Genomic DNA, 27,514 nt, shown 5'->3' on the forward strand with positions numbered 1-27,514 from the left:
AAATCAAATTTTCTCCTCTAAAATAATTCTGCTCAGGTCTTTTAGTCACCACCACCACCACAACAACAAAAAGCTGACTAAAACAGAGTATAATGAAGTAGTTTTTGAAAGTGTGAAGATTGGAAACATCTGAAGATTGCTCAGTAAGGATTTATTAGGTAGGTAATGAATCATGCTTATGAGTTGTAGTCCACTTGAGGATAATATAATATTTGTGTATATTAAATTCCTAGTAGGAAGTAGATGTGACCACTTGTTAACTGTTTTTTTATTACTAAATAATCATAAAATAGGTTTAAATACTCAAGTAAGCATAATTGAATAAATTATAAACATTTATGAAATATAAAACATTGCCCAGGCACTTGAGAAGCAAATAATGAAATTAGATACAGTATTTACCCTTATTGACTTTAAAAAGAAACATCCAGAGATTGTAATGTTAATTTACAAACTAATTCTCAAATCCATTAGCATTTTAGCATCTATCCATCATAAGATCAATGAGGACAAAGGTAGTAAGCAGATAATACATTGTGAATGTTTTTTGATAAACACTTATCTATGAGTGGATCATTATGTTATTCTAAGTAATAAATTAACAGAAATACAGCGTCATAAACAACACCCATTTTATTATCTACAAGTTCTTTTGGTCAGAAACCCAGGAGGGCTATAGTGTTTTCTGCATAGGGTGTCACCAAGGCCAAAAAAAATCAAGGTGTTATTTGGGCTGGACTTTAAATGGAGACTCAGAGGACTCAAGTCCACTGACTAGTAACTTTGAAGTCATATGCAAAAAATTGGTTTTAACATGACACCTAACACAACCAGGAAATGCTCTCTCTTCATATTTTTAGTGCCCTGAAGTAGGATGATAAATCTTGAGGAAACACACTTAGGATTTTTTCTAGTCATTTGACTACTAAATGAAGTACAGTAATAAGTGTTAACTTTGAGAAGATATTTGCCTTCCATACTTACTTAAAATTTTAAACCAAAAAACAAATAATCAGTAGTTATAAATAATACTATACCTCAGGTTGTTAGCACCAATAAAGGACACTCAATAATAAGATTTCCCTTAAATACATTCACAAGTCAATATGAAGAATTAATAATTTAAGACTAGTAAAAATTAGAGAAAAACCTAAATCTGAGATTAAATTTTATTGAGAAGACAAAATTTTGCCTGTCAGCAGGAAAATATAAAGACCCTAAAATTTAATAATATTATTTATAAAAATCATGTAGTTTTAATGTTTTTACATTCACCTATTGATTGTACATACTCTCTTATAGTTGTAGAGCAGCAATTGAGTTTAAAACCTAGGTTGCCAGGCATTTTGATAAAACCAAAAGCCACAAAAAGGTTTACATTGTTAATAATACATCATACATTAGAAAGTTGATCTCAGAAAGTTTGAGGGCTGTACTCTTTGATCAGCAATAGTTTTAGATTAGAAGCTGATAGAAAAGCTCAGATTAAAATAGATATTATGGTATATTTACTATCAACCTGGTTGCTACAAGTTGCTTTTTCTCCCTCCATTGCTTTCCAGCCTGGGTAATTCTAGTTCATTCAACTATTACCTTGAGTTGCAACCTTTTAGGAAACACCTACTCCAATGGTTCTAATGATTCTCTTTGGTATTAGAACCCTGTATAATTATTTGCATCAAAGCAATTTTTATTCTCCAGCCACTTCTTATTTACATGTTTTACTTATCTCATATTTTTTACATTGACAGACAAAAATCACATAATTATATGTGCTTAGTTTGCATTTCATGAGCATCCCTAAATGCCCCAGAGTGAGCAGTAGACACGAAATTCATATTTTGTGAGTAATTATCCTATTATCCTGGCTAATTATTTTTTTATTAAAAATTAGCCTACAGTATTAGTCAAAAGCCTCAACTGTATCCATTGATCTTTGATGGGGAAAAGGGTCACTTAACCACAATAACTGTAAAATGTGGTAGGTGAGGTTTGGTCTCATGATTTGGGCTGGACCAATTATACCCACCAATTTGTGTGTCTGGCCTCTAAAGAAATAGTAATTGAAAGACTAAAGAATGCAAGGAGAGCATCTAGAGAAGAGACTATTCCTGTGGTGTGGTTTCCTTTGTTCTTAAAAATTCTGCTGGGATTGTCAGTAGAATTGCATAAAATATTGGCATAATGATATGTGAGAAAAATTCCTAGCTGTAAAATATTTTTAGAATTCATAAATGTAGAATATGCATTTATTATTTCCAGTAACCACTAAAATATAACAAAGGAAAAAAAAAAAACCTCTCTAAAAACTATTTTCTTGGTCTCTACTGAAATAAAGATTACATGATATAAACTTGGTGGTTTGTAATCTGGAAATAAAACACTTCCCATGCAATAATAAAGAACCCTGTGTGGAAGTCTTACTGTACCCCAAAGCTTGTCTGTGATTTCTTTTTGCTACTGTAACATATTTTAAATCTCTGTTAAAACCCTTCCAATCTATGCTCTCTAGCATCTTGATATTCTTTTCAGTTATCCAGCCTAAGTAATCTTTGAAACATATATTCACTTACCCATATCTGTGTTCTTTTCTATATCATGTTATTCAAAAATACACAATCAGATTATATTCATAACTCTAGCCCCTATCCAACATCACAGATATTTTGCTCTTTTGTTCTTTCTTTATTTGTAATCCCCTGATCTGACATGAGAAACTAGATTCCATTATCCAAAGTGCATTTGCTTACTGGTTCAAATTTTGATGTAAATAATAGTTTCAGAAGTGCTACTGCCTCTGAAAAAAAAATGAATCTACTAATTAGATATTTATTTGGAGTTCATATATTTATTTGAACTTCCTTTACTTTAGCATAAATATACATAATTCTAATAATGTATTCAAAAGTTACTTGGGTTAATTATTTTCATCTAATTCAATATGATTATGTTATTCATTGAAATATGGCTTGGCTTACTTTAACTAATGTTTAATTTTATACATTTTCTTCCCATCCTTGTGAATTCTTTCTTTCCATCTATATATCTATAAATTTATTAATTTGCTTATTTATAAGTATGTAAAATCTTAAAATGGCTTGCAATGGCAGGGCTGTGCAAAAAGATATATTCACAGAAAGGTTAATTTCTCTACTTCCTCAAATTTGCCCATTATACTTATACACACGCCTTATAGGTAATCAGTTTCATTACTTTCAAGGTTATTTTTCTTTCATTTCTTGTGGCTCAAAACTGCAGATATATACGTATTTTCTTTATTTTTCATTTTTTCTTACATTAAAAGTAGCATACTATAGATAAGTGGTCAAGTGAGCATTTTCTGTAAAGGTAGAGAGAATAACATGTTAGGCTTACTGGGTTAAAAAGCAAATCAAAGATACTATGTAATTATTTATGCAGCAAAAAAATCCTCAAATTTTAATTAGGTAAAATTTCATATACATATTAAAATTGCATATGATTTTTTTCAGTACATATCTGCTAACAAGAAGAATAAAATTGTTTTGGGGGGATATTTTTCTTAATTGAAATTCAAAGTCAGTGTTCCCATTATTAAAATTGATTACAAAACCTCATCTGTTAATGCAGCTCTGTAATCAGATTTTACATATGTTGTCTTTGAATATATCTTTTCTCATAGATAAATACTGCCAAATTCTGATTATCAACCTATGAGCATATGGTTTTAATTGAGCATATTTATCATTTGGAAGACATTTATAGAAGTATATTAGATTCTTCTCTTGATATGTAACTTTTAACATGTCATCAGATTGCAGATCAATCACTTCCAAATGAAAGTTAGGTGGAAGCTCCTCAATTACATAGTTAAATGGATTGTGAAATATGAAATTTCATTTGCGTTTGCATTGACATCTGAGAAATGTAGTGACAATGTCATTATAACTTTGAAAATAAGTTTGCTGCTTTTGGGGTGGGATTGGAGACCTTATTCCCTCTTTTAGCTTTTGACAATATGAATAGTAGATTGTGGAACTGGACATTATTTGTGATTCAAATATTGGCCTCCAAAAAAAATGACTCTGCCACAAAATAAATTTCAAAAATGTACATTGCTTTATCTTTTGATTTACATACAATTCATGAAAAATATTATCATGTATATGGCAAAAGCTAATTTGTAAAAATACTCAGTGATCTATAATAGCAGTTTAGAGTGGTTCTTGACATCCTGAAGAATTTCAATCTCGGCCTTGAACTTAAAAAATTGAAACAAAAGTTTACCATTGCTAAAACATAAAACAGCTGTTTGTAAGGTCCCTCAGAATATGAAGCTTTTATTACAACACAAGCTCATAGAATTATCAATGAAAAATAATCGAAAGAATTAATTCCAAATAACAATGAGCATTGAAATTACTGGTTTAAATGCCCATTAGAGAGCTCGGGAGGCTGGGGCAAGAGGATAGCAAATTCAAAGCCAGCCTCAGCAACATAGGAAGGCCCTATGCAACTCAGTGAGACTCAGTGAGACCCTGTCTCTAAATAAAATAAAATAAGGGCTGGGGACATGGCTCAGTGTTAAAGCACCCTTGAGTTCAATCCCTGATACTCCCACACCCCAAAAAACACATTACAGTGAAATACTTCCTTCTTCAAAGCACTGACTCACAAATAATAATAAATATCATCAGCTTTAAACATCTTACATGGCTATAATCTCTGTAAATCTGTCCGGTTAACCTTTTATTATGCCCTACATGTAATTTTACTATTTTGAATTTCAACACTTCTTACCATATTCTATTTCAGATTCTACTGAATTAGTGTCTTCTCAACTTCTATTGTACTTTGGCCTGTAATTGTTAGTTGGAGATTATTCATAGATGCTGATTTCCTGTGTTACTTGGAGATTATTCATAGATGCTGATTTTTTCATTGATGCCTTCATATTTGATATTGACATCCTGAATAAATGGTACAGAAATATCACTTACATCTTTCTGTTCTTCATAAATCAATGAAAACAACAAAAAACCAATTGCCTTGAGTTTTAATTGATTATTGACGCTGTTCCTGATGTTCTTTCAACCATTCAAGTAAGTATTCTTTCTGGCTGAAAATTTCATCTTCTTTAACAAATTTATTGTCTCTAAACACACATTTTTGGCTATTCCAATTTAATTAACTGCCAATTAATGAATGTCTTTCATTGTCTGGCTGACAAATACACTTAAAACCTTACTTTATTTGTAGTTTCATTTATAATGTTTTATTTTTATGGAGATATTCTGCTCTAACAAACTATTCTTTTATAAATATTCTAATTATTCTGGGAATTGCTTTTTTGCAAATGTGATGAGTACTCATGATTAAAAAAACAATCAACCCAATTAAAGTAGAGGCAAAAAACTCAGAAAACTATTTCTTCATGAAAGACATGCAAATGGCCAATAAACATGTCTAATGAGTTTTAATATGATTAGTCAATAAGAAAATGAAAATCAAGACTACAGTTGATATTACTTCATATTTTCTCAGATGATTTTCATTAAAAAATGGAAAATAACAAATATTGTCAAGGTTATGGAGAAATTGGAAGACATGGACATTGCTAGTGAGATATGAAATAGCATATCCACTTTCAACAATTCAAAAGTTGTTCTTAAAACTTTCAACATAATTTTACTGTACAATATAACAATCCTGCACTTAGTATTTTTACAAGAGAACTGAAAACAATAACACCAGGTTTGCATATAAATATTCTTAGAAACATGTTCCTAACAACCCAAAATTGGTTCATGTCTAACACCACTACCTAGAAACCAAAATGTTACTAAAACTGCTTGTCATAATAAGGGCTTATGAATCTCAGGTTACAACGGAGGTCTTCAGTCTCTCCAACCTACAATTATTTCCTCAGTCTCCCAATGTGTTGTTGGAATAGTTATTAAATATTGGGAGAATCCTAATTGGTTTCCTGATATCTAGAATCAGGGCTATTATAGGAAATAGGACCAAGTGAACTCCTCTGACTCTTTATTTTTCCCCAACAAAGTAAGACAACAACAATGTCACACCTCATGGAGAATTACAGAGATTACAAAATGATGCAAGGGTGATGATTCCTACCATATCACCACCTGGATCATATGTGGGTCAGCACTCAAATCAAATATATAATAATGCTAAATTATTTAAAATGTAGTTTCAGCCTTAAGCAAATCTCAGTTGTGGTTACAGAAGTGTCTTTATTCTAATAAATTTAATGTAATCCCTGATATCTTATATATAGGTATATACAACTACTGACCTAAATGATGTTTTAGCTTGCATGCATATCAGAAAGATAAGAACAGTTGGTCTTTACATGGCAAGAGCAACATAATAATTCCATCATCTTATGTAAGAGTTAAGGTAACTCTCTTCCTTATCATAATGTTGCTCAGAGAGTCCTTGATAACCTTACCCAAATTATACATTACAGAAATTGTATTTTGCTGATGCACTGCAAGTAGCAACCAACTCAGGTAACTAGGTAAGCATTTGCATTCCAGACAGAGAAAGATGCATCCTGAAAAGTGGCTTTTTAATTTGCAGGCAACATATACCACATACAAGCATGTTGTTCAGCTACATTTAACATGTATCCTAGAAGACTGCCTATGCTCAGTAATATCTAAGCCAAAATAAAAACAGGCAAAAAGGTCACAGTATGTCTAAGCACCACGAGAGTGCATTTCTCGCTGGAGTCACATTACACTGCAGACCTAGTGCTATTGTTAGTATTGTTGTCAAACAGGAAGGCTAAAGGCAGCCTTTGTCAAGCTCTAATAGAGAAAATAGGGAAACAATAACTAGAATTGTTGGAGAATGACACTGACTTCTAATGGCAATTATTCTTAATTCAAATGCAGCTTCTTTACAGTACTTGGTTCTAGTAGACACTAAGCATAAAAATCACAAGATGCCAAGGTGCCCATTATGAGCTGTACATTATCTGCTCAAATAAATCATAAAACTAGATATTGGTAGCAGAATTATTTTATTAAATTGCAAATTGGTGCAGCAAATTTGGAAAGCAGTATAGAGATTCCTTGGAAAGCTGGGAATGGTACCACCATTTGACCCAGCTATTCCTCTTCTCGGTCTGTACCCAAAGGACCTAAAAAGCATACTACAGGGACACAGCCACATCAATGTTTATAGCAGCACAATTCACAATAGCTAGACTGTGGAGCCAACCTAGATGCCCTTAAATGGATGAATGGATAAAAAATATGTGGCATTTATACATAATGGAATATTACTCAGCACTATAAAATAACAAGATCATGGCATTTGCAGGGAAATGAATGGCATTAGAGCAGATTATGCTAACTGAAGTTAGCCAATCTCCCCAAAAAACAAATGCTGAATGTCTTCTCTGATATAAGGGGGGTGACTCAAATGGGGTAGGGAGGAAGAGCATGGGAAGAAGATTACCTCTAGATAGGGAAGAGAGGTGGGAGGGAAAGGGAGAGAGAAGGGGAATTGCATGGATGGTGGAAGGAGACCCTCATGATTATACAAAATACATGTATGAAGATGTGAGAAAAAAAAAAGAATAGCATTACCTTAGATTAGGTAGAGAGAAGTGATGGGAGGGGAGGGGAGGGGAGGGGAGGGGGGATACGAAGGATAGTAGAATGAGGTAGACATTATTATTACTGTGTGTATATATGTGACTGAATGACCAATATGATTCTGCAACCTGTACTCTCAGAAAAATGAGAAATTATATACCATCTGATTCAAATGTATGATATGTCAAGGTCATTGTACTGTCATGTGTAACTAACTAAAACAAATAAAAAATTAAAAAGAAATTGAAACTGAATAAGTATGCCTAGGTTCAATCTGTTCCAGAAGGTGAACAAAGCCCATAAACTGTTGGCTGAAACTCCTGGTCTCTCCTCCTACTATTTAACTCTCTCTCTCTCTCTCTCAAGTCACATCTATAGCTTTATGAAGAATTTACTCCAAGAAGAGCATGAAGTAGGTGGAAAGGTCAATGCAAAATGAGAAGTTATGGATTAAGGAATTATTATTAAACAAAACTGAATTCAAAACAAAAATACATAATAGTGATAAAAATAATACATAGTGAAGATCTCAGTATCAGGAATCATTTTTGACAACTTCAAAATCCATTAAGCATAGCTTAAGTCTAAGAAAAAATAATATAAACTTAATGACAAAATTGAACATAAAACCATCTCTTAGTCTGTGAAACATCATGCAAGAAAAACATGTATATGAAATACTCAATTATTGAAGTTAATGCAACTGATATATTTCATATTCTGAAAATATTGTGGCAACTTTCAATGTCCCCATTTTTTAAAAAATATATTTATCTGTTGATGAACCTTTATTTAATTTATTTATTTATATGTGGTGCTGAGAATCAAACCCAACACCTCACACATGCCAGGAAAGCACTCTACCACTGAGCCACAATACCCCCATTATTATAAATAACAAAACATTTACCCAAGCAGAAACAACCCTTGAATAGTTTAATTTATAGATAAAATTCTGATCAAATATAATATATAAAATATAGCTAATAGAAATAAAGGAAAATTCCACAAATTTTCAAAATATTTTTAAAAATTATTAAAGTACTTTAGATTTAAATTCATAACATATTTTAAGATCCAAAATACATATGGTATAGCTCAGACCAACATTAGAAGAAATCCACACATTAGAATAATAAATTACTCTTGAAATGATAGATACAAATATATAATACAAAATGATTCTGTCATTGGTAGAATCTAGAAACATATTCCTAGGCTTATCAGTATTGTACTATTTCTGTAATAAATTATCATAAACCTAGGGGCTTAAAACAATACAAAATAATCACTCATTGGGCTCAGGTAGGTACTTTGCATAAGATCTCCCAGGCAGAAATCCAGGTGTCAGCTGAGTTGGGCTTTTATGTAAAGCATCTGATGGCAGATCTGCTCCCTGCTCTTTCCTGATGCTGGTTGAATTCAATCCCTTAGTTGAAGGTCAATTCCTTCTCATCTCCTAAAAGCTGCCTGTATTCCTTGGCACCTGATACACTTCATCTTTAAAGATAGCTGTTATGCAGGGCATTCCTCTTATGCTTCAAATCCCTCTGACTTCCCCTGCTGCCACATCTCTTTTTCTATTCTGTCCTCAGCTGGTAGACAACTATGCTTTAAAAAAAAGTTTTATTTTATTTTTAGTGGACAAATTATAATTATATGTTCATGGACTACAATGTGATGTTTCCATGTATTTTTACACATTATGGAATGATCAATCAGATCAATTAGTACCTTATTTATTAGAAATATCTATCATTTACTTGTGATAAGAATATTTAAAATTCTGTCTTTTAGGTCTTTTGGAATATATTATTATTAACTATAATCACTGTGTTGTGCAACATCAGCACTTATTCCTTTTATCAAAATGTAACTCTTTTTTACATGTTCATTGTATTTTTAAATGTTACATTAGGTTCATACAGATAATCCAGAATAACTGGCAAGGTTTAATGTCAACTCATAAGTAACCATAATTACTTCTGTGAAACCTTCTGCCGTGTAATTGAATATATTCATGATTGTGAATGGAGGTGAGTGTTTGCAGATGCCTGGCAGTCCAAAACTCTGCATGCCACCATGGGAAGGACATTGTGTATTTGTATACCCTCTGCTCCAAAAGCTAAGCAGAGGAAGATAAAATATGTAGAGAAACATTCAAGAATATCTGAACTCAGAAAGTATGATAAGCATCACCAAAATTGAGAAGATGGTAATATATATGGATACAAACACCTCTGAGAGCATTAAGCATTCTGGGTACAGTTCAATCCCTAGGAAATAAGGCATCTAACATTCAGCTGAAGTAGAATAGAGGGAACTTAAACAGTTCCGCTTGAGGGGGGAACTGGCATGCAACTCACTTCCTAAAACTTGTCTATAGTCATGGCTCTATTCCTACCTTGAAAAGGAAGCTGTGAAAAGTATGCTAAGATTGCTCTCTGGGTTGTGGTTTATAGCAACTTTTGTTCTGGAATGCTGTAAAAACACATTTTTTTGGCATCCTGATTAATTCAACTATTTCATGAAATCTGAAATGTCATTATGATATTTAGAGCTGGAAGAGGGTTTGGGAGTCAGGAGCAGGTAACATTAAAATTTCCATTTAGGAAGGGTGATCTCAAAGTAAGAATATAGTTTCTAAAGGCACACAGAAAATCTGCCACTCTAAATGCAAAGGAAATGCAACATTTCAAATCAAATGAAAAACAAAACAAAACAAAAAAGTGATGATTACAAAGACAGCCAAGATAATCAAGAGGAACAGTTTTATTGAAAAATATGTCAAAAATGAAAAAAAAATAAGTATAGTAAAAATTTATTAAAGGAACAATGACATAATTTCCTTAAAATTAAAGGAATTATAAAACTGATGAAATTAAATATGAACTTAGGAATCCATCTAAAAATCTTGGACATACTAAACATGGTAGTAAAAAGCCAATTGAGGTTATAAAAACTTATTTAAACAAATGAAAAAAAAATATTTCTTAAGATAGTTCTAAGAAATTCATATAAACAATCAATGGTAAGGCTTAGGCTTAAATGAAATATAGGAATATCTGACATAAAGTATAACTTGATAGACTATAATGTGTTTTAAAGAATTTCTAGAATAAAATATCAGCAAGAAAGCATTAAAAGTAATATATGGAAAGTTAATTGTGGAGAAACTGCCAGTGTTTGAGATCTTATGCTTTCAAATCAATGGCTCACTCCAGTATTATAGAATAATAAAAGCAAATAAGCCAACCCCAAGAAATTTTATACTGAAGATGCAAAAAGACAAAAATGGAAAAAAGGGAAAAAAAAACAAACAGTGGTCAAATCTATCAGAGAAGCACATTACCTACAAATAAAAGAGAATTTGATTCATAGCAGGTATTATATGAATACAAAGATGACAATCAAAAAAGATTTTCAAAACAATAATTAAAAAAAGCAAATTTTAAATTCTATTCATAACTTTCATAAAAGTGTTAATGCAAAATAATTATTTTAATGATAAGAAAAGATGAGTATTTGAGCCACAGACTGACATAGTAGGACATTAAAATTTTTTAGAGCATTAAAATGAACCCCCCCTCCAAAAAAAAAAACCGTAAATCAAATAGTCAATTAAAGTCAATGTTGCAGCTTTAAACTATAAGGAACTCCTTTGATTTGCTGAAACATGGATGAATCTGGAAGACAACACAAGTTTTAAACTCCCAAATAAAAATATTTATAAGAGAAAAATACAAAATCTGTATTTTAAACATAAGATGAAAATAAATTGCCAGATGTGGAGGGAGGTCCACCTGTGTAATTGAGCAATTCAAGAGGCTGAGGCAAGAGGATCACAAGTTGGAGGCCAGCCCCAGTAACTTAGCAAAAACCTGCTTCAAAAAATTTAAAAAAATGTATATATTATATATGTAGCTTAGAAGTAAAGCATCCTTGGCTTCAATCCCCATTAAAAATATAAAATAAAAATAATATAAATTACTTTATGCCAAACAATTTCAAATGCCAGACAAAAGTTAATATTCTTAGGCACATGAAAATTACAAAAATTAATTCAAGAAGATACAGAAAATGTGAAAAAATAAAGAATAAGCACTTATAATAAAAAATCAATACATTCATCATTTAATTAGGAAAAATACAAGTCCCAAAATTCATATGACAACATTGACAATGAAAAAGATACTTCATAAAAACTCTATGCATAATATTGGCATAAAGTAAGCATTTATAAAATAGGATTATTTATTGCTGCATGGGACTAGATCTAAAGATTATGTAGTCACAAATTCTCATTTTAACTCCTGGGTTCTTAATTTCTAGGCACAAAGGCAATAGGTTGAGATCTTTTAAGTCTCTGCTTATTAGGTTTTACATTCCATCATTCCATTCAACCTATTAACATCCACTGTCTTCACAATATTATTACCTTTTTTTAGGAACTAAATAAGAATGACACATTTTTCTATCTTTTACACCTGTCCCCAGTCATATGAATTCTTCCTCACGAAATTCATGGCTACTGCAAATCTTGTATAGAATTCAAGAAGTCATCAATTCTGTGACCATAACAAGCTGACACTATTTGTTCCTAGTATGAATGCATTGCAGTTGATACATGCATAACCAGAACTTTTAGGTTAGAGGAAAGCAAAGGGCTTATCATGAATCCAGAGGTAAAGTATTTCTCTCCAAAGACTTCTAAACATTAAAATGCAATTGTTTGGCAAAGAGGGCCTCTGCCACATGATACTGGAGATAGCTAGAATGTGATACTGTCCAGAAATATGAAATAATACTAGTCATAGAGCATACTGTCTTCATATGTGTAGAATAAATTATATTTAAGATAATTTATTTGATTTCCTTTAGTATATGGTTAATATGCCTAATTTCTGATTTCAAGTCTCAAAAACAGAAAAGTGACATCCACAAGATGGCAGGATAAGAGGTCCTAGGCTTTACTACCCTCCACTGAGTCAACTACCCACAGACAGAATCACCTTGTTTAAAACTTCAAAACTTGGGAATCATCCTAAGGCTCCTGCATGTACCCTGGAACTGAATTAAAATCTTCACTGAAAAGGTAAATCAAAACAAAAAACAAAAACCAGTCTTGCTTTGGCTGCATTATTCCCTTCCCCCAAGTTGGCCATGCAACAAACAGAATTTCCCAGGCCTATTTTAATTTTTATTGGGCAAAAGATAAATTGTGATTCCTAAGTTGTAAAAGCAATTAAAAATACTTAGGGTTTTTAGTGATAAAGATGTAAATTCTCATCTTTTGTAAAAAGAAGTATTTTTTCCTGTGAGTTACATAAATAGAAAATATTGTCTCTTAATTATAATAATGATAATGCAATTCCTATGGCCCCCTTCATCCAAAAATATACAAACACTCCATGAGCTCTAACTAATTGAGTCTAGCTGCATCTCTCTGAAGTAACATAGCATCAGAATATTATTTCAAATGTGGTGAAGTATATTAAGAAACTTGTTCATAGGGATTTGTGAATCAGCAGTTACTGGTGGTATATCTTATGAATCTGTACCACCATTTTTTTTTTAATTGGAGTTCTGGTCTATATTATTTTTTCTAACAGAAATCATGTTTCTAAAATAATCTATCATTTTTTTAAAAGTTTTTCCTAGATCAATTTCATTAAACTGCTATAAGGCTATGATTTAAAGAGGAAATCTCAATTTAAGAACATGTTAAAATAATTTAAAACATAAAGTATGTTTAGGAATTAAAACTGGAATCAATGAGTTCTATTGCATTTGAAAATCAGGTGACAAACTTCTTTTGTGTTCATTTAAAAAAGGAAGAGGGGACATAAACAGACTTCAGAGAAACTTCAGAATGTCTCCAAACAGGGAAAGCAGCTCAAAATCCAAAAGGAAGAACATATTTACCATGAGAATTTTAAGAACAGTAAGACTGAGTTTATGGGGAGGAAATGGGAGATCAGAATAAGAATTTGGAGTCAGGCCCGCTGGGCCTTTCTGTGTCATATACTTGAAAAGCATTTTGCCCTCATTTTTGCCTCTGATTAGAAATGGAAAAGAGCCTTGATTCACATATACAAATTAGCTTTTTAAAAAAAAAAAAAAAATTTTTTTTTTTTTAATTTCCAGCCCAATTTCTTCTAAGTGTGAATCTCTCACTCTGGATTAAAAGGGATGAAATAATACAATTTAAACAAACTCCCTACTAGAAAATTTAACAACATACTTACCACCTCTTTTTTCCTACTAGAAAATTAATCATTTCAGAAAGAGACTTAGATGATAAAGGTGGCCTGTGTCAATCTAAGCTTTACTCCTTAGCTAATTTCCCTCTACGACTAAATTATTTTTTCTCTAATATTCTTTGCTCTTGTTAGTAGTATAGTTTTAAATACACGAAAGAGCCTATGATGCTAGTAAAACACCCCAGAACTTTTTTGAGGGCAGTTCTGTCAGTAGCCTGCAACATAGCAATGAGTTAAAACTCTCATCAAAAGCTTCTGTTTAGGATAAAGTGGTGAACTTTCCCATGCAAAGAACTGTCACAGCATTTCCCAGGGTTGTTGTCCTTGCTCAACATTCAGCTCTTTCATGACATGCCTCCAAATTACCTTTCCACCTTCACTTCTCCCCCCATACTAAATCTCTGGCCCCTTTGGTTGACTTGCAAACTTATAAACACAAAAAGAACTTTGACATCTCTGGGGCTTTGCTCTTTTTCTTCATTTGAAGCTGAAATTATAATGTCCTTCTTGGCATGGACCCCCTTCACCCATCTCAAGACACATGACTTCTTTTCCCAAAATGCATCCGTACTTACTCTCTGCTGCATTGCCATGCACTGTATGTACCTTCTCTTCTTCATCCATTTCTTAATTCAGCATACATGTATTGCTCTCCCATGTACCACACTGGAAATTAGGAGTATTCAGTAGGACAGAGTCACTTCCTTGGACTTCATGCTTACCACTTCTTTGTTCCTTGGTTTGGGGAATTTGTCACCAATATGTCTGTTATATCTTGAAAAGTTCCCTATCAAGAAAAACCATTGCTCATGTATAAACCCTTTCTACCAATCCAGTTATCTTCCAGAATCAATCCAGTTATCATTCCAACAATGACCTTTGGGGCACATGAACGAACCTGCACTTTTTTTTTTTTTTTAATTTTTGCAAGCTATACACCATTTATGCACTTCTAATGTGCTGAATTAGAAGCAAAAGGCATTGTAGAGCTCAAAATAATTTTAAAGATTATCTCCAATATTCTCATATGACAGAAAAATGGAAGCATGAGAAAATTAGGAAACTTATCATAAGTCACAGGTTAAGTTACTGGTACAAACAAAACTAACATCAAAGTTTAGGTTTCCTTGCCATTCCCACTTAACTATCCCATAAATGGGTAGTTGGGTCATGAAGTATCACAGTAGTAATTAAATTACAAATTTATCATTCCTGTTTTAAATGTATTTGCATATTATTTCTGCTGCAAATGGCCAATTGTAGATATAAACATGACAAATTGCATTGAATTCAAAGGGGAGCCATCTCTCACATGGCCTGATAAAATTATCTGCATTCATTAGAGTGAAATTCTAGAATATTAAGTTGAAAAAAAAAAGAATATAATATTGTAATCATGGCTATTTCAATGAGTGCAATTTAATGTAAAATAAACATAATAATTGTTCAGAACAACCACATACAAAAGGAAAGTTTAAACACTTAAATTTCTAAAAGACAAGATAGAGGTATATAAATATACTCATTGATATTCTGAGGTGCCAGAGATACATTAAGCTATTTGTAGAAATAAAATATAAACAGTTAAGGAAAATTATTGGCACTGACTCATTGTGATACTTAGTACCTAGTGTGTTCTGAGTCACAGTACAATGTTGTAAAATAACATACTTTTTCTGGTTTACTGGCATGAGACTCCTAAAATCCTTGGAATCTCCAAAGTAGCAAATGCTTTTTTATGTGCTAGTGAGTTGACTGAAGTTAGCAGCCTGTAGGTGGCTTCAGTGTGGGGACAGGTCACTATGAAAATAGCATTGCATGATTAGAGACCAGGGATTTATATATTTATTTGTATAAATAAATTTATATAAATTTATATTTATTTATATATTTATTCATATATGGATATATATGTTCAAACCCTAACTCTAACCCTAAACCTATTTCTAAATTTAGTCCAATCTCTACTACTACCCCTAAATAGAAACCTCTTTATATATAAACCATAAATGGTCATATATTTTGAGATATACATTTAAAATTCACATAAAAATTCATATAAAAATTTATACATATATATATGTGTGTGTATATATATATATATGTGTGTGTGTGTGTGTGTATGTTTATATATGTTCTTTTCTACACCCATACCCTATCTTTAACACAAATCATAACAATTCCCCTTAACATAAATTTATCCATGTATGAAACTTTGGGGAAGGTTGAGGGGTGAAGGTAAAGTTGGTCAGTGATGTAGCCAGCCATCCTAATGTAATAATGACCTCCATGAAAACCACAAAGAACAGGGATGAAAGAGTGTTCTTACAGCTGGATCTGTGGAGGTTCCTGGAGGGTGGCACACCCAGAGAGGGTATGGAAGTTCTTGCCCTTCCCACATACTTCTTAGTGTATCCTTTGCAATATTCTTTATAATAACTGGTAAATATAAGTGAAGTGTTTCCCTAAATTCTTTGAGCTGCTCTAGCAAATCAATCAAAATCCAAGAGTGGGTAAGAAGAATCTTGATATATAGCTTATTGTTCAGAAGTACCAATAATACAATCCGGAGATTGGCATAAGAAGCCAGGGACAGTCTTGTGTGACTGAGCCTTTAACCTGCAGGATCTGATGCTATCTTTAGGAAGATAATATCAGAATTGAATTGAACTAGACATCTGAGCCAATGTCGACTGCAGAGTACTTGCTTGGTGTATGGAGAAAGTCCCATCCCACACATTCAGTCACAGAAGTATTCTGTCATGGTTGTTGAGTAAGAGAAGCATTTTGGTTTGGTTTTCTTTGTATTCTCAGATACAGATAATCAGAGACACAAATTCATCAGAAATAAAGAATCAGTTCATTCCTTCCTCATGGAATTCACCGTGGTTCCCACTGAAAAGACAAAACTTATTGAGTCATCCTTAAAGTATTAAATTCACTATATTTCTTTGTCTTAGGCAATCAGGGTGACTTTTTTAATGAATAAAATATAAGAAAAGAATAAATGAAGGTTAACGAGGAGCTGAAGACCTTGGGATAGATGTTTATCACAGCAGAGTCACATTTTTGAGGTCCTTGGTATCAGTTGCCTTGTCTATACTGTACTAAGCCCATCTCCATTTGTGTCAGTTCTAAGATTTGTCTGCAGTTCTGTTTTATGATTCTGTGGAAGTATGTTTTACAAAAACAGGTTAAAAGCATGACATACAAATATAAAACAAGGTTATGCTAAAGATTTACTTAACTCACTGCAATAGATGTCAGGATGGAAAGGGTGGTTAAAGGAAGAAATAGAGCAGCAGAGGTCAAATAAATAGCCCATTAGGGAAAGTACACTGAGTTCAATTCATCAGGGAGTTGTGTCTGTTTTATTTTTTCATGTTTAATACCAACAAGGCTAGGACATGGACAACTCTCTACCTAGATCCAGCTTGTTTGTTTTGTAAATACTTTTATTGGAACACAAGCTTACTCACTCATTGACTTAATTGCTATATGGCTGCTATCTAGCAATCTTAATCTAAGGCAATTGCCCAGGGGCCTTAGAGGATAACTCAAAGATAATTTGTATGCAAAATACATTAAAAAAATTTTCCCATGAATTTAGGGTCCTACCTTGGAAGGCAAAGTTAAAAATATTATCTGAGTACATTTAGGTATTTGACTATAACACTATCATATTTGCCTAAAAACAATGAAAAGTTATATTAGCTACACCCCCTCCCCCCTTTTTTAAACAACCAAGGACCTGCCAAAGTCAGCACAAAGCTCAGAAAATTATTTAGTGAGTTAGATAAGAAATCTCTGCTACCTGGCCAGATTATATAGAATAATAACCTTTCTTTTCCTTGTTAAAAGCAAAATTAAATTATAACAATTTTTCATTTGAACAGCGGGAAAAAATAGTTCTTGTTTTACATTAATATGTTTAAAGTAATATATTTGCAAGTACCTTTAAAATTTATCTTTTGAATTAATTCATCAAAACTGAGAAAATTTACCAACATTTTACACTTTAAGCACTTCTTTTCAGAATCATTACTTATAAATATTACAATATAAAGCAAATAAAGTAGGGTATTTGGCTTTTAGGGGTTCTTGTGTTGTTTTTGTGTATTACTCAGTTTTCCATATCAGTTCAACTTGTTTGTTATTATCTTCTCTCACATTTTGGAACTAAAAAACATTTTTAACTGAGAAAAAAAACACTCTCCTCTTTGGTTAGCAAAAATACATTTTAGTTATAATTCTTTGCAATGTTTAGTCCTGCCCAGTCTCAACCATTCACATAAGCCATGATTTGCAATCAAATATACTAATCTTTCAGAGATAAATGGGAGAGTGATTACTGCAGGTCACACACCAGCACTTCAGATCCTCACAGCCAACAATGTAGCTTTTATAACTTTGTAGGTGACAAAATGAATATGTTCACTAAAATGACTTTAATTTTTATTTTAATAGATGATAAAGTCTACCCTCTTTATTATCTATTATCTGTTAAAATAAAAAGCAAAGATCTCTATCATAGTTTGTGACCAATGTTTAAATATTCTCTCTTCTTTAGGAATTATGCAGTATTCATAGATTTTTATTTATTCACTTGATTTACTATCACTTTAAGGTCTAAAATTAATAAATATCTTATAATTATATATAATAGTATGTTCTGCAACATAATTGCAGTTGAATGAAAAAGATTCAGAACTGTAATTCAATAGAATATATAATTGCATATTTTCTTAACTCACATTTAACTTAATTAAATGGAAGAAAGATTAGTTTAATCTCATCAGTAAACCAGTTTAAGAAATGTTTTGAAGATTAACTAGTATCTTATTAAAAAATAAATCCAAATCTCAAAATATTATCTCATGTATTTATTCTCCATATCAACAAAACAAGGAAATAATAGTTAACTATGTATAAACTAAAATTATTAAACTGATATGTGTCTACATAGTCACCTTGATTCTTATATGAAAATGCCTCTGAGCTATCATTATTTTGGTAGAATTTTTCCCCATAGAAAGACAGAACATTTCTCTACAGAAAGAGTTCAGTTTATTTTCTCATAATTTGGGGAATATTAAATTTTTGCAAGTTTTTATTAGCCTCTATAACTAGAAAAGTTTACTTTTACTTAAGATATATTGTAATTAATTTTTTAGAAGTTGAAAAATGTTTAATGTTCCCATTAACTAGTGGTAAAAGGTTTTTCTCTATTAAACACACAATCACCTCAGGACTTAAAATTTCAATTCCGTAACCTAAGGTACAGGGCACTAGAAAAAACAGTCTCAATGGGTTATTCTCCTATTCAATGGAAACAAAATATTTTCTACATGGATTTGAGCAGACAAATCGACACACAGGCAAACAATAGAGAAACAGAAAATAAGCTTGTTACTTCTCTCATAACAGAGGATAAATTTCCATCATCCAATATGAATCAGCAAGTGATCACATCATGAAACCAGATGGCTAATTACAGTCACCCCAAATGGGAAATAATTTAAAGATTATGTGACCTTTACTGGCCTCAATTCTCAGTACCCACTAGTCCCTGGAATTGACTGTTTTACACATAATGTTTTATACATGGGGAATCTTTTGACTATATAATTGAAACCAGCATAGCAATCTACTATCTAGTTGTAAATATGGACATTTCCTAGCCAATGAGTTAAACAAAAGAAAATATAAGGCACGATCTGAAACAACAAAACAAACAAACCAGAACACTGAACCAAAAAAAGAAACGAAGAGTCAGAAAGGTAAAGTTCTATTGCAGTTCATGATTCATTCCAGAAGCTTCTTAGGTAAAACTATTGAGCCAGATCTAGTATATGATCACACTGTGCTTATTAAGAGCAACCTGCAAATATGCCAAAGTGTAAAGTCACACACCTGACTCTTATTCAAATATAGACAGAACATGGGCTGGGGCTGTAGCTCAGTGGTAGAGTGCCTGCCTAGCAAGTGTGAGGCACTAGATTCAATTCTCAGCACCACATATAAATATATAAATATAATAAAGGCCAATTGACAATAAAAAAAGAAAAAAAGATTGATTGAGCTCATTTGATGAGAAAACCAGTAATGAGTTACAGCTGGTTAAAAAGAGAATTAGAGGAACAGGGTGCAAGTTATTGCAGGAAAGTCATATGAAATCAGTTTCTTAATTTAGGGACAAAGGTGTCAAATGTCACTGCACAATAAAACTAACTTTTGAGATTATCTGTTTTCACTAGACCGAAGCCATTTATCTTTCTTCGAGACACAAATCTACAAATTATAACTTTATAAGTCTCAGGAAAGTCAATAGTAAACAGCAGATCACACAAAAGCATATCCCCACAGACAATTAAATAAGACTTTGATGGGCCTCTTAGGGTGTGCTCCAGCATTGCTGGGGAGACATTCAAACTTCACTTCATTTCCAAATGTGGGATACATTTTTAAAACAATTTTATGTTGTTAGGCTTTTAGAAGTCTATAGATATTCTCAAGGAAATTTGGGGTATAAATGGATTGTACTAATATTTATTTTTTAAATTTTTGTTGGAGGCCTACAAGAAAAAAAAATAAGGTACTATGATTTCCATTTCTATATTGTAAAGTTCTTTAGTTGGAGTGACAGTTATTGTTGTCTCTGTGTTCTATCAGCATCCAGAAGAATATCATGAGTGTACTCAGTAAGTACTAATAGCCTTTCTCAGTTCCTCAATTAGTCCTTTGGCCACTATTCAACCATATTTTCCTGATTCTATGAACAACTAATGCCCAGAATTGAGATTGAAAAGAATAACTGGTTATGCTAAACTGAGGGATTATCAGTTAGGTTTGGAAGAGGCTGGCTATTTCTCTCAGCCTGGTAATATAAAGACCATTTCTAGGCTGTGCAACTGGAGAGACTAAGAATATGTAGCTAAATTAACTTCACTGCAGTTCTACCTTTGCCACTTTAAAGCTACAAGAACTTGAACAAGGATACCTTACTTCTCTGAGTGCCCTTTTCCTTCAGCTGCATAAGGAGATCACTGTGTCTTTATATCTATACTGTGTTTCTTGTAGACAACACAGAGTTAGGTTTTGTTTGTTTTTTCAGTCTCCATCTGTTAATTGCTGTTTTTGGACTCTCCACATTTAATGTAACATTTGATATAGTTGAACTAATATATATCATATATGTAACTGTTTTCTAATTGTTTCCTTTATTCATTCTTATTTTTCTTTCCCTCTCCTCCCCTCCCCCCTTTTTTTCCTTGTCTTGCAATTCTGTGGTTTAAAATGGGCATTTTATGAGATTCCATTTTGTCTTTTTTAAAAAAATATTTATTTTTTTTAGGTGTAGATGGACACAACACAATGCCTTTATTTTTATGTGGTGCTGAGGATCGAACCCAGGTCCCGCCCATGCTAGGTGAGCACTCTACCGCTGAGCCACAATCCCAGCCCCTCCATTCTCTTTGCATAGACTATCTATTGTATTTCTTTTTTAAAATACAAAAAAAAAAAGAAATTTAGTGGCAGCCCTGGAATTTTCAATATACATTTTCAATCAATCTGTCTACTTTCAAATATCATGCCACTTCATGGTAGTTCAGTACTATGTTCTAGAGTATTCCTGATTCTTCCTTCTTATAAAATCACTGTCATCCATTTCACTTATATATAAGATACCACTAAATAAATTGTAATTTGATTGAGTCAGGAGGATATAGACAACCTAAACAGACCAATATCAATTGAGGAAATAGAAGAAACCATCAAAAGACTACCAACTAAGAAAAGCCCAGGACCGGATGGGTATACAGCAGAGTTTTTCAAAACCTTTAAAGAGGAACTAATACCAATACTTTTCAAGCTACTTCGGGAAATAGAAAAAGAGGGAGAACTTCCAAATTCATTCTACGAGGCCAACATCACCCTGATACCTAAACCAGACAAAGACACTTCAAAGAAAGAAAACTACAGACCAATATCTCTAATGAACCTAGATGCAAAAATCCTCAATAAAATTCTGGCCACTCGGATACAAAAACATATCAAAAAAATTGTGCACCATGATCAAGTAGGATTCATCCCTGTGATGCAAGGCTGGTTCAATATACGGAAATCAATAAATGTTATTCACCACATCAATAGACTTAAAAATAAGAACCATATGATCATCTCGATAGATGCGGAAAAAGCATTCGACAAAGTACAGCATCGCTTTATGTTCAAAACTCTAGAAAAACTAGGGATAACAGGAACATACCTCAATATTGTAAAAGCAATCTATGCTAAGCCTCAGGCTAGCATCATTCTGAATGGAGAAAAATCGAAGGCATTCCCTCTAAAATCTGGAACAAGACATGGATGCCCTCTCTCACCACTTCTGTTCAACATAGTTCTCGAAACACTGGCCAGAGCAATTAGACAGACGAAAGAAATTAAAGGCATCAAAATAGGAAAAGAAGAACTTAAATTATCACTATTTGCAGATGACATGATTCTATACCTAGCAGACCCAAAAGGGTCTACAAAGAAACTATTAGAGCTAATAAATGAATTCAGCAAAGTGGCAGGATATAAAATCAACATGCATAAATCAAAGGCATTCCTGTATATCAGCGACAAATCCTCTGAAATGGAAATGAGGACAACCACTCCATTCACAATATCTTCAAAAAAAAATAAAATACTTGGGAATCAACCTAACAAAAGAGGTGAAAGACTTATGCAATGAAAACTACAGAACCCTAAAGAGAGAAATAGAAGAAGATCTTAGAAGATGGAAAAATATACCCTGTTCATGGATAGGCAGAACTAACATCATCAAAATGGCGATATTACCAAAAGTTCTCTATAGGTTTAATGCAATGCCAATCAAAATCCCAACGGCATTTCTTGTAGAAATAGAGAAAGCAATCATGAAATTCATATGGAAAAATAAAAGACCCAGAATAGCAAAAACAATGCTAAGCAGGAAATGTGAATCAGGCGGTATAGCGATACCAGACTTCAAACTATATTACAGAGCAATAGTAACAAAAACAGCATGGTACTGGTACCAAAACAGGCGGGTGGACCAATGGTACAGAATAGAGGACACAGAAACCAATCCACAAAACTACAACTATCTTATATTTGATAAAGGGGCTAAAAGCATGCAATGGAGGAAGGATAGCATCTTCAACAAATGGTGCTGGGAAAACTGGAAATCCATATGCAACAAAATGAAACTGAATCCCTTTCTCTCGCCATGCACAAAAGTGAATTCAAAATGGATCAAGGAGCTTGATATCAAATCAGAGACACGCCGTCTGATAGAAGAAAAAGTTGGCTACGATCTACATACTGTGGGGTCGGGCTCCAAATTCCTCAATAGGACACCCATAGCACAAAAGTTAATAACTAGAATCAACAAATGGGACTTACTCAAACTAAAAAGTTTTTTCTCAGCAAAAGATACAATAAGAGAGGTAAATAGAGAGCCTACATCCTGGGAACAAATCTTTACTCCTCACACTTCAGATAGAGCCCTAATATCCAGAGTATACAAAGAACTCCAAAAATTAGACAATAAGAGAACAAACAACCCAATCAACAAATGGGCCAAGGACCTGAACAGACACTTCTCAGAGGAGGACATACAATCAATCAACAAGTACATGAAAAAATGCTCACCATCTCTAGCAGTCAGAGAAATGCAAATCAAAACCACCCTAAGATACCATCTCACTCCAGTTAGATTGGCAGCCATTATGAAGTCAAACAACAACAAGTGCTGGCGAGGATGTGGGGAAAAGGGTACACTTGTACATTGCTGGTGGGACTGCAAATTGGTGCAGCCAATTTGGAAAGCAGTATGGAGATTTCTTGGAAAGCTGGGAATGGAGCCACCATTTGACCCAGCTATTCCCCTTCTCGGTCTATTCCCTAAAGACCTAAAAAGAGCATGCTACAGGGACACTGCTACATCGATGTTCATAGCAGCACAATTCACAATAGCTAGACTGTGGAACCAACCTAGATGCCCTTCAATGGATGAATGGATAAAAAAAATGTGGCATTTATACACAATGGAGTATTACTCTGCATTAAAAAATGACAAAATCATAGAATTTACAGGGAAATGGATGGCATTAGAGCAGATTATGCTAAGTGAAGCTAGCCAATCCCTAAAAAACAAATGCCAAATGTCTTCTTTGATATAAGGAGAGTAACTAAGAACAGAGTAGGGTCGAAGAGCATGAGAAGAAGATTAACATTAAACAGGGATGAGAGGTGGGAGGGAAAGGGAGAGAGAAGGGAAAATGCATGGAAACGGAAGGAGACCCTCAGAGTTATACAAAAGTACATACAAGAGGAAATGAGGGGAAAGGGAAAAATAATACAAGGGGGAGAAATGAAGGATAGTAGAGGTGGTAGAGAGAGAAGAGGGGAGGGGAGGGGAGGGGAGGGGAGGGGGGATAGTAGAGGATAGGAAAGGCAGCAGAATACAACAGACACTAGTATGGCAATATGTAAATCAATGGATGTGTAACTGATGTGATTCTGCAATCTGTATATGGGGTAAAAATGGGAGCTCATAACCCACTTGAATCAAATTGTGAAATATGATATATCAAGAACTATGTAATGTTTTGAACAGCCAACAATAAAAAATTAAAAAAAAAATTGTAATTTATATTCATTTATTCCTCCCCTAGTACTCCTGCATTCTTTATATAGATCTAAATTGGTCTATACATTTTCCTTCTCTCTGAAGCACTTCAGATCTGTTGGCAACAGATTCCTTCAATTTTTGTTTGAGAAAAGCTTTATCTTTCCTTTAACATTTTTAATAATGTAAAAAAATGTATAACAAAATCTATTTTAACCACTTTTAAGTATTCAGTCCAGTGCACTATGGAGAGTCCTATTGCTGTGCAGCTACCACCAGTGTCCATCTCCAGAATCTTTTTTATCTTCTCCTTTACTTTGAGTTATAATTATGTTGCATACAAAATTCTCACTGATTCTTTGTTCCTTCAGGACTTAAATATTTTACTCTGCACTGTTCTTGCTCACTTGGTTTCTGAAGAAAAGTCCAGTTTATTGCTTATCCTTGTTCTATAGGTAAGGTGTTTCCTTCCCTGGCTTTTTTCAAGATTTCCCCCACCCCTTATTTGGTTTTATACAGTTTGAATATAATTGAGATAGGGTTTAGAGTATGTGGAAGGGGCTGAAATAGGCCATTAGTGTGATGTTTTGTGTTTATGTGTCTGGGCATTAGGTTCTGTTCATTGTTTGCTATTGCTGGGAGGTGGGTGTCAGTGAGTAAATTTTCCTCTGGTATTCTTGTTTCTGTCTACTCTATTTTTATTGGGTTCTTTTGAATATGCTTTAAACAGGGTCAGGGGCCTGAAGCTCTTTCGCTGTAACTCCCCAGTAGCCTTGCTGATATGGTAGTAGAATGTAGAGGAAGGACAAATACTCTATAATCCATGGATAAGTCCACTCTTCCAGTGAGCTGAAGTGGGTATTTCCTTCTCATAGGTTGGCTAGGCTTTAGTGACCATCCCCCATTATGTTAAGATCTGGTAAAATAATTTCCTTTAAGGACAGGCCTAGGTAAGGAGAAGAGAGTGGTCAGTGTTGTATTTCAGAGCTTCCTTCCCTCTATCAGAAACAGGGGGTGGATAATAAGAACATGATATGGCTCCAGGAGGTAAAACTCATGCAAGTGAGGAGGTCTATCTGACACTGGCCGCTTAGAGTTTCTAACTCACATGTCCACACAAAGTCTCCAGCAATTCATCAATTGCAGTTTAAATTTCCTACTGACATTGATTCTAGCTGACCTTTTGCTTCTGGGCTTCTGTTTCCTGTAAGCTATGATTCTGTGTATTGACCAATATTCTAGGGCCATACGATTTGTCCTGTGACCTCAATTCTCTGATTCTCCTTAGAATAGTTGTTGAATTTCCAGTTTGTTCAGCTTTCTTCTCCTTGGAAAGATGGGCATAACAACTTCTAAGCTCTTTACATGTCAGACTAGAATAACAATGAAAATAATAATCAGCTTTATCATAGTTTTTTGTGATGGTGACATTAAATTTATTACATAAATTAATATTTAAGGCATCAAGTTAAGTACATGGTTACTAGGAAGCATTTGACTAATGGCAGATACTTTTATTAGTATTCTCAAAGCCATTTTTAAAAGGTGAGACTGACTAAATCACTAGACTAGAAAGTCAATGTGTTAAGAATTGAAATATAAAAGTTTATTTTTATTTTTTTATTGGCTGTCCTTCCGATCTCTGATTCCAGCTAGTCAGAGTTAGATCACTGCTCCCAGCTATAGAGACTCTCCCATCTGGAGAGTCCCACCCAAGATTGCCAAATGAAAATATTTAGTTAGTGTTTAGGTATCATATGAAAAACAAAAGAAAATTGACCCTCAGCTTTATGAAGTAAAGCATTTCAAATATTCACAAATTATTGTCATCAGGTAAAAAGTACAATAAAATGGCAATTTTTCAGTTTTTTTCTAGGTAAAAGAACTATTCTACAGATAAATCTTTCCAAAGAAAATGAATTAATATATGAAAAAAATATCTGGCTCATAGAGACAACTCAGTACTTATAACACTTATCCCCATCCTAATCTCTTCTTCTTTTGGCTCTAGTGAGGGCCAAGTTAGAATACAGTTTCAAATTAAAAGGGGAATTCTGAAAAACAAGATTACAATTTGATAAAGTTGTCAGTATATTCATCTCTTTGTGTCTTCTAAACTCTTCAAGTTGTATCTGAATATTATTATCTAAGCATAACTTAGTTTCTCAGTATATTTGCTACTTTTTATGACCCTCGCATTATAAGGAGTTTTGTAAATGAAATCCATTGAAAGCATTACCTGTGGCACCAATTACCAAGCATATCATCTGTCATTTTCCCTTCAGTGTAAGAAACCAACTTCTCTAAGGGAGAAGAAAGGTTGTCCCATGGGAGATGCCCTGGCTGCTTTGATGAACCTTGACTTCCCTGAACACTCATTGTTTCTGTCCGTAAATATTTAACTACTTACTCTATTCATGACTTTTTTTCAAACTGCAAAGTAATGTATCAGAAGAGTAGAACTCCATCGACACAGTGGTTTAGCATCCACCATTCCAAATTATCCACCAGTAGAAAAATCTCCAAGCCTTCACAAAATTTAAAATATGACCTGTATAATATCAGCATTGGTATATTAGTTATTCATGCTATGTAATAAGTAACCTCAAAATTAGCAACTCAAAAATCACATATGTATTATTCCCTAGTCTCTGTGAGTCAGAAGTCTGTGCACAGATTAACTTGTGTCCCTGGCTCTGGGTCTTTCACAAGACTGCCATCAAAGTGTCAATTGGTGCCTGAAAGCCCAATTCAGGGAGGATCCACTTCATGATCACTTATGTGCTCAGCTGCAGACAACAGGTCCTTTTCCTTGCGAGTTGTTGACCAGTGATCACAGTTCCTTATCATGTGAATCTCACCATGGGCCAGTACACAGCATGGAGGATGGCTTCTGTCAGAAAAAAAACAGACACTGTTGTACCCCAGACAGAAGCCACAATCTAGTAATGTGTTTCATAAGTAATAACCTGTGACTTTTG

Source organism: Marmota flaviventris, chromosome 3 (assembly GCF_047511675.1).
Source record: "Marmota flaviventris isolate mMarFla1 chromosome 3, mMarFla1.hap1, whole genome shotgun sequence".
In the NCBI taxonomy this organism is placed as follows: Eukaryota; Metazoa; Chordata; class Mammalia; order Rodentia; family Sciuridae; genus Marmota; species Marmota flaviventris.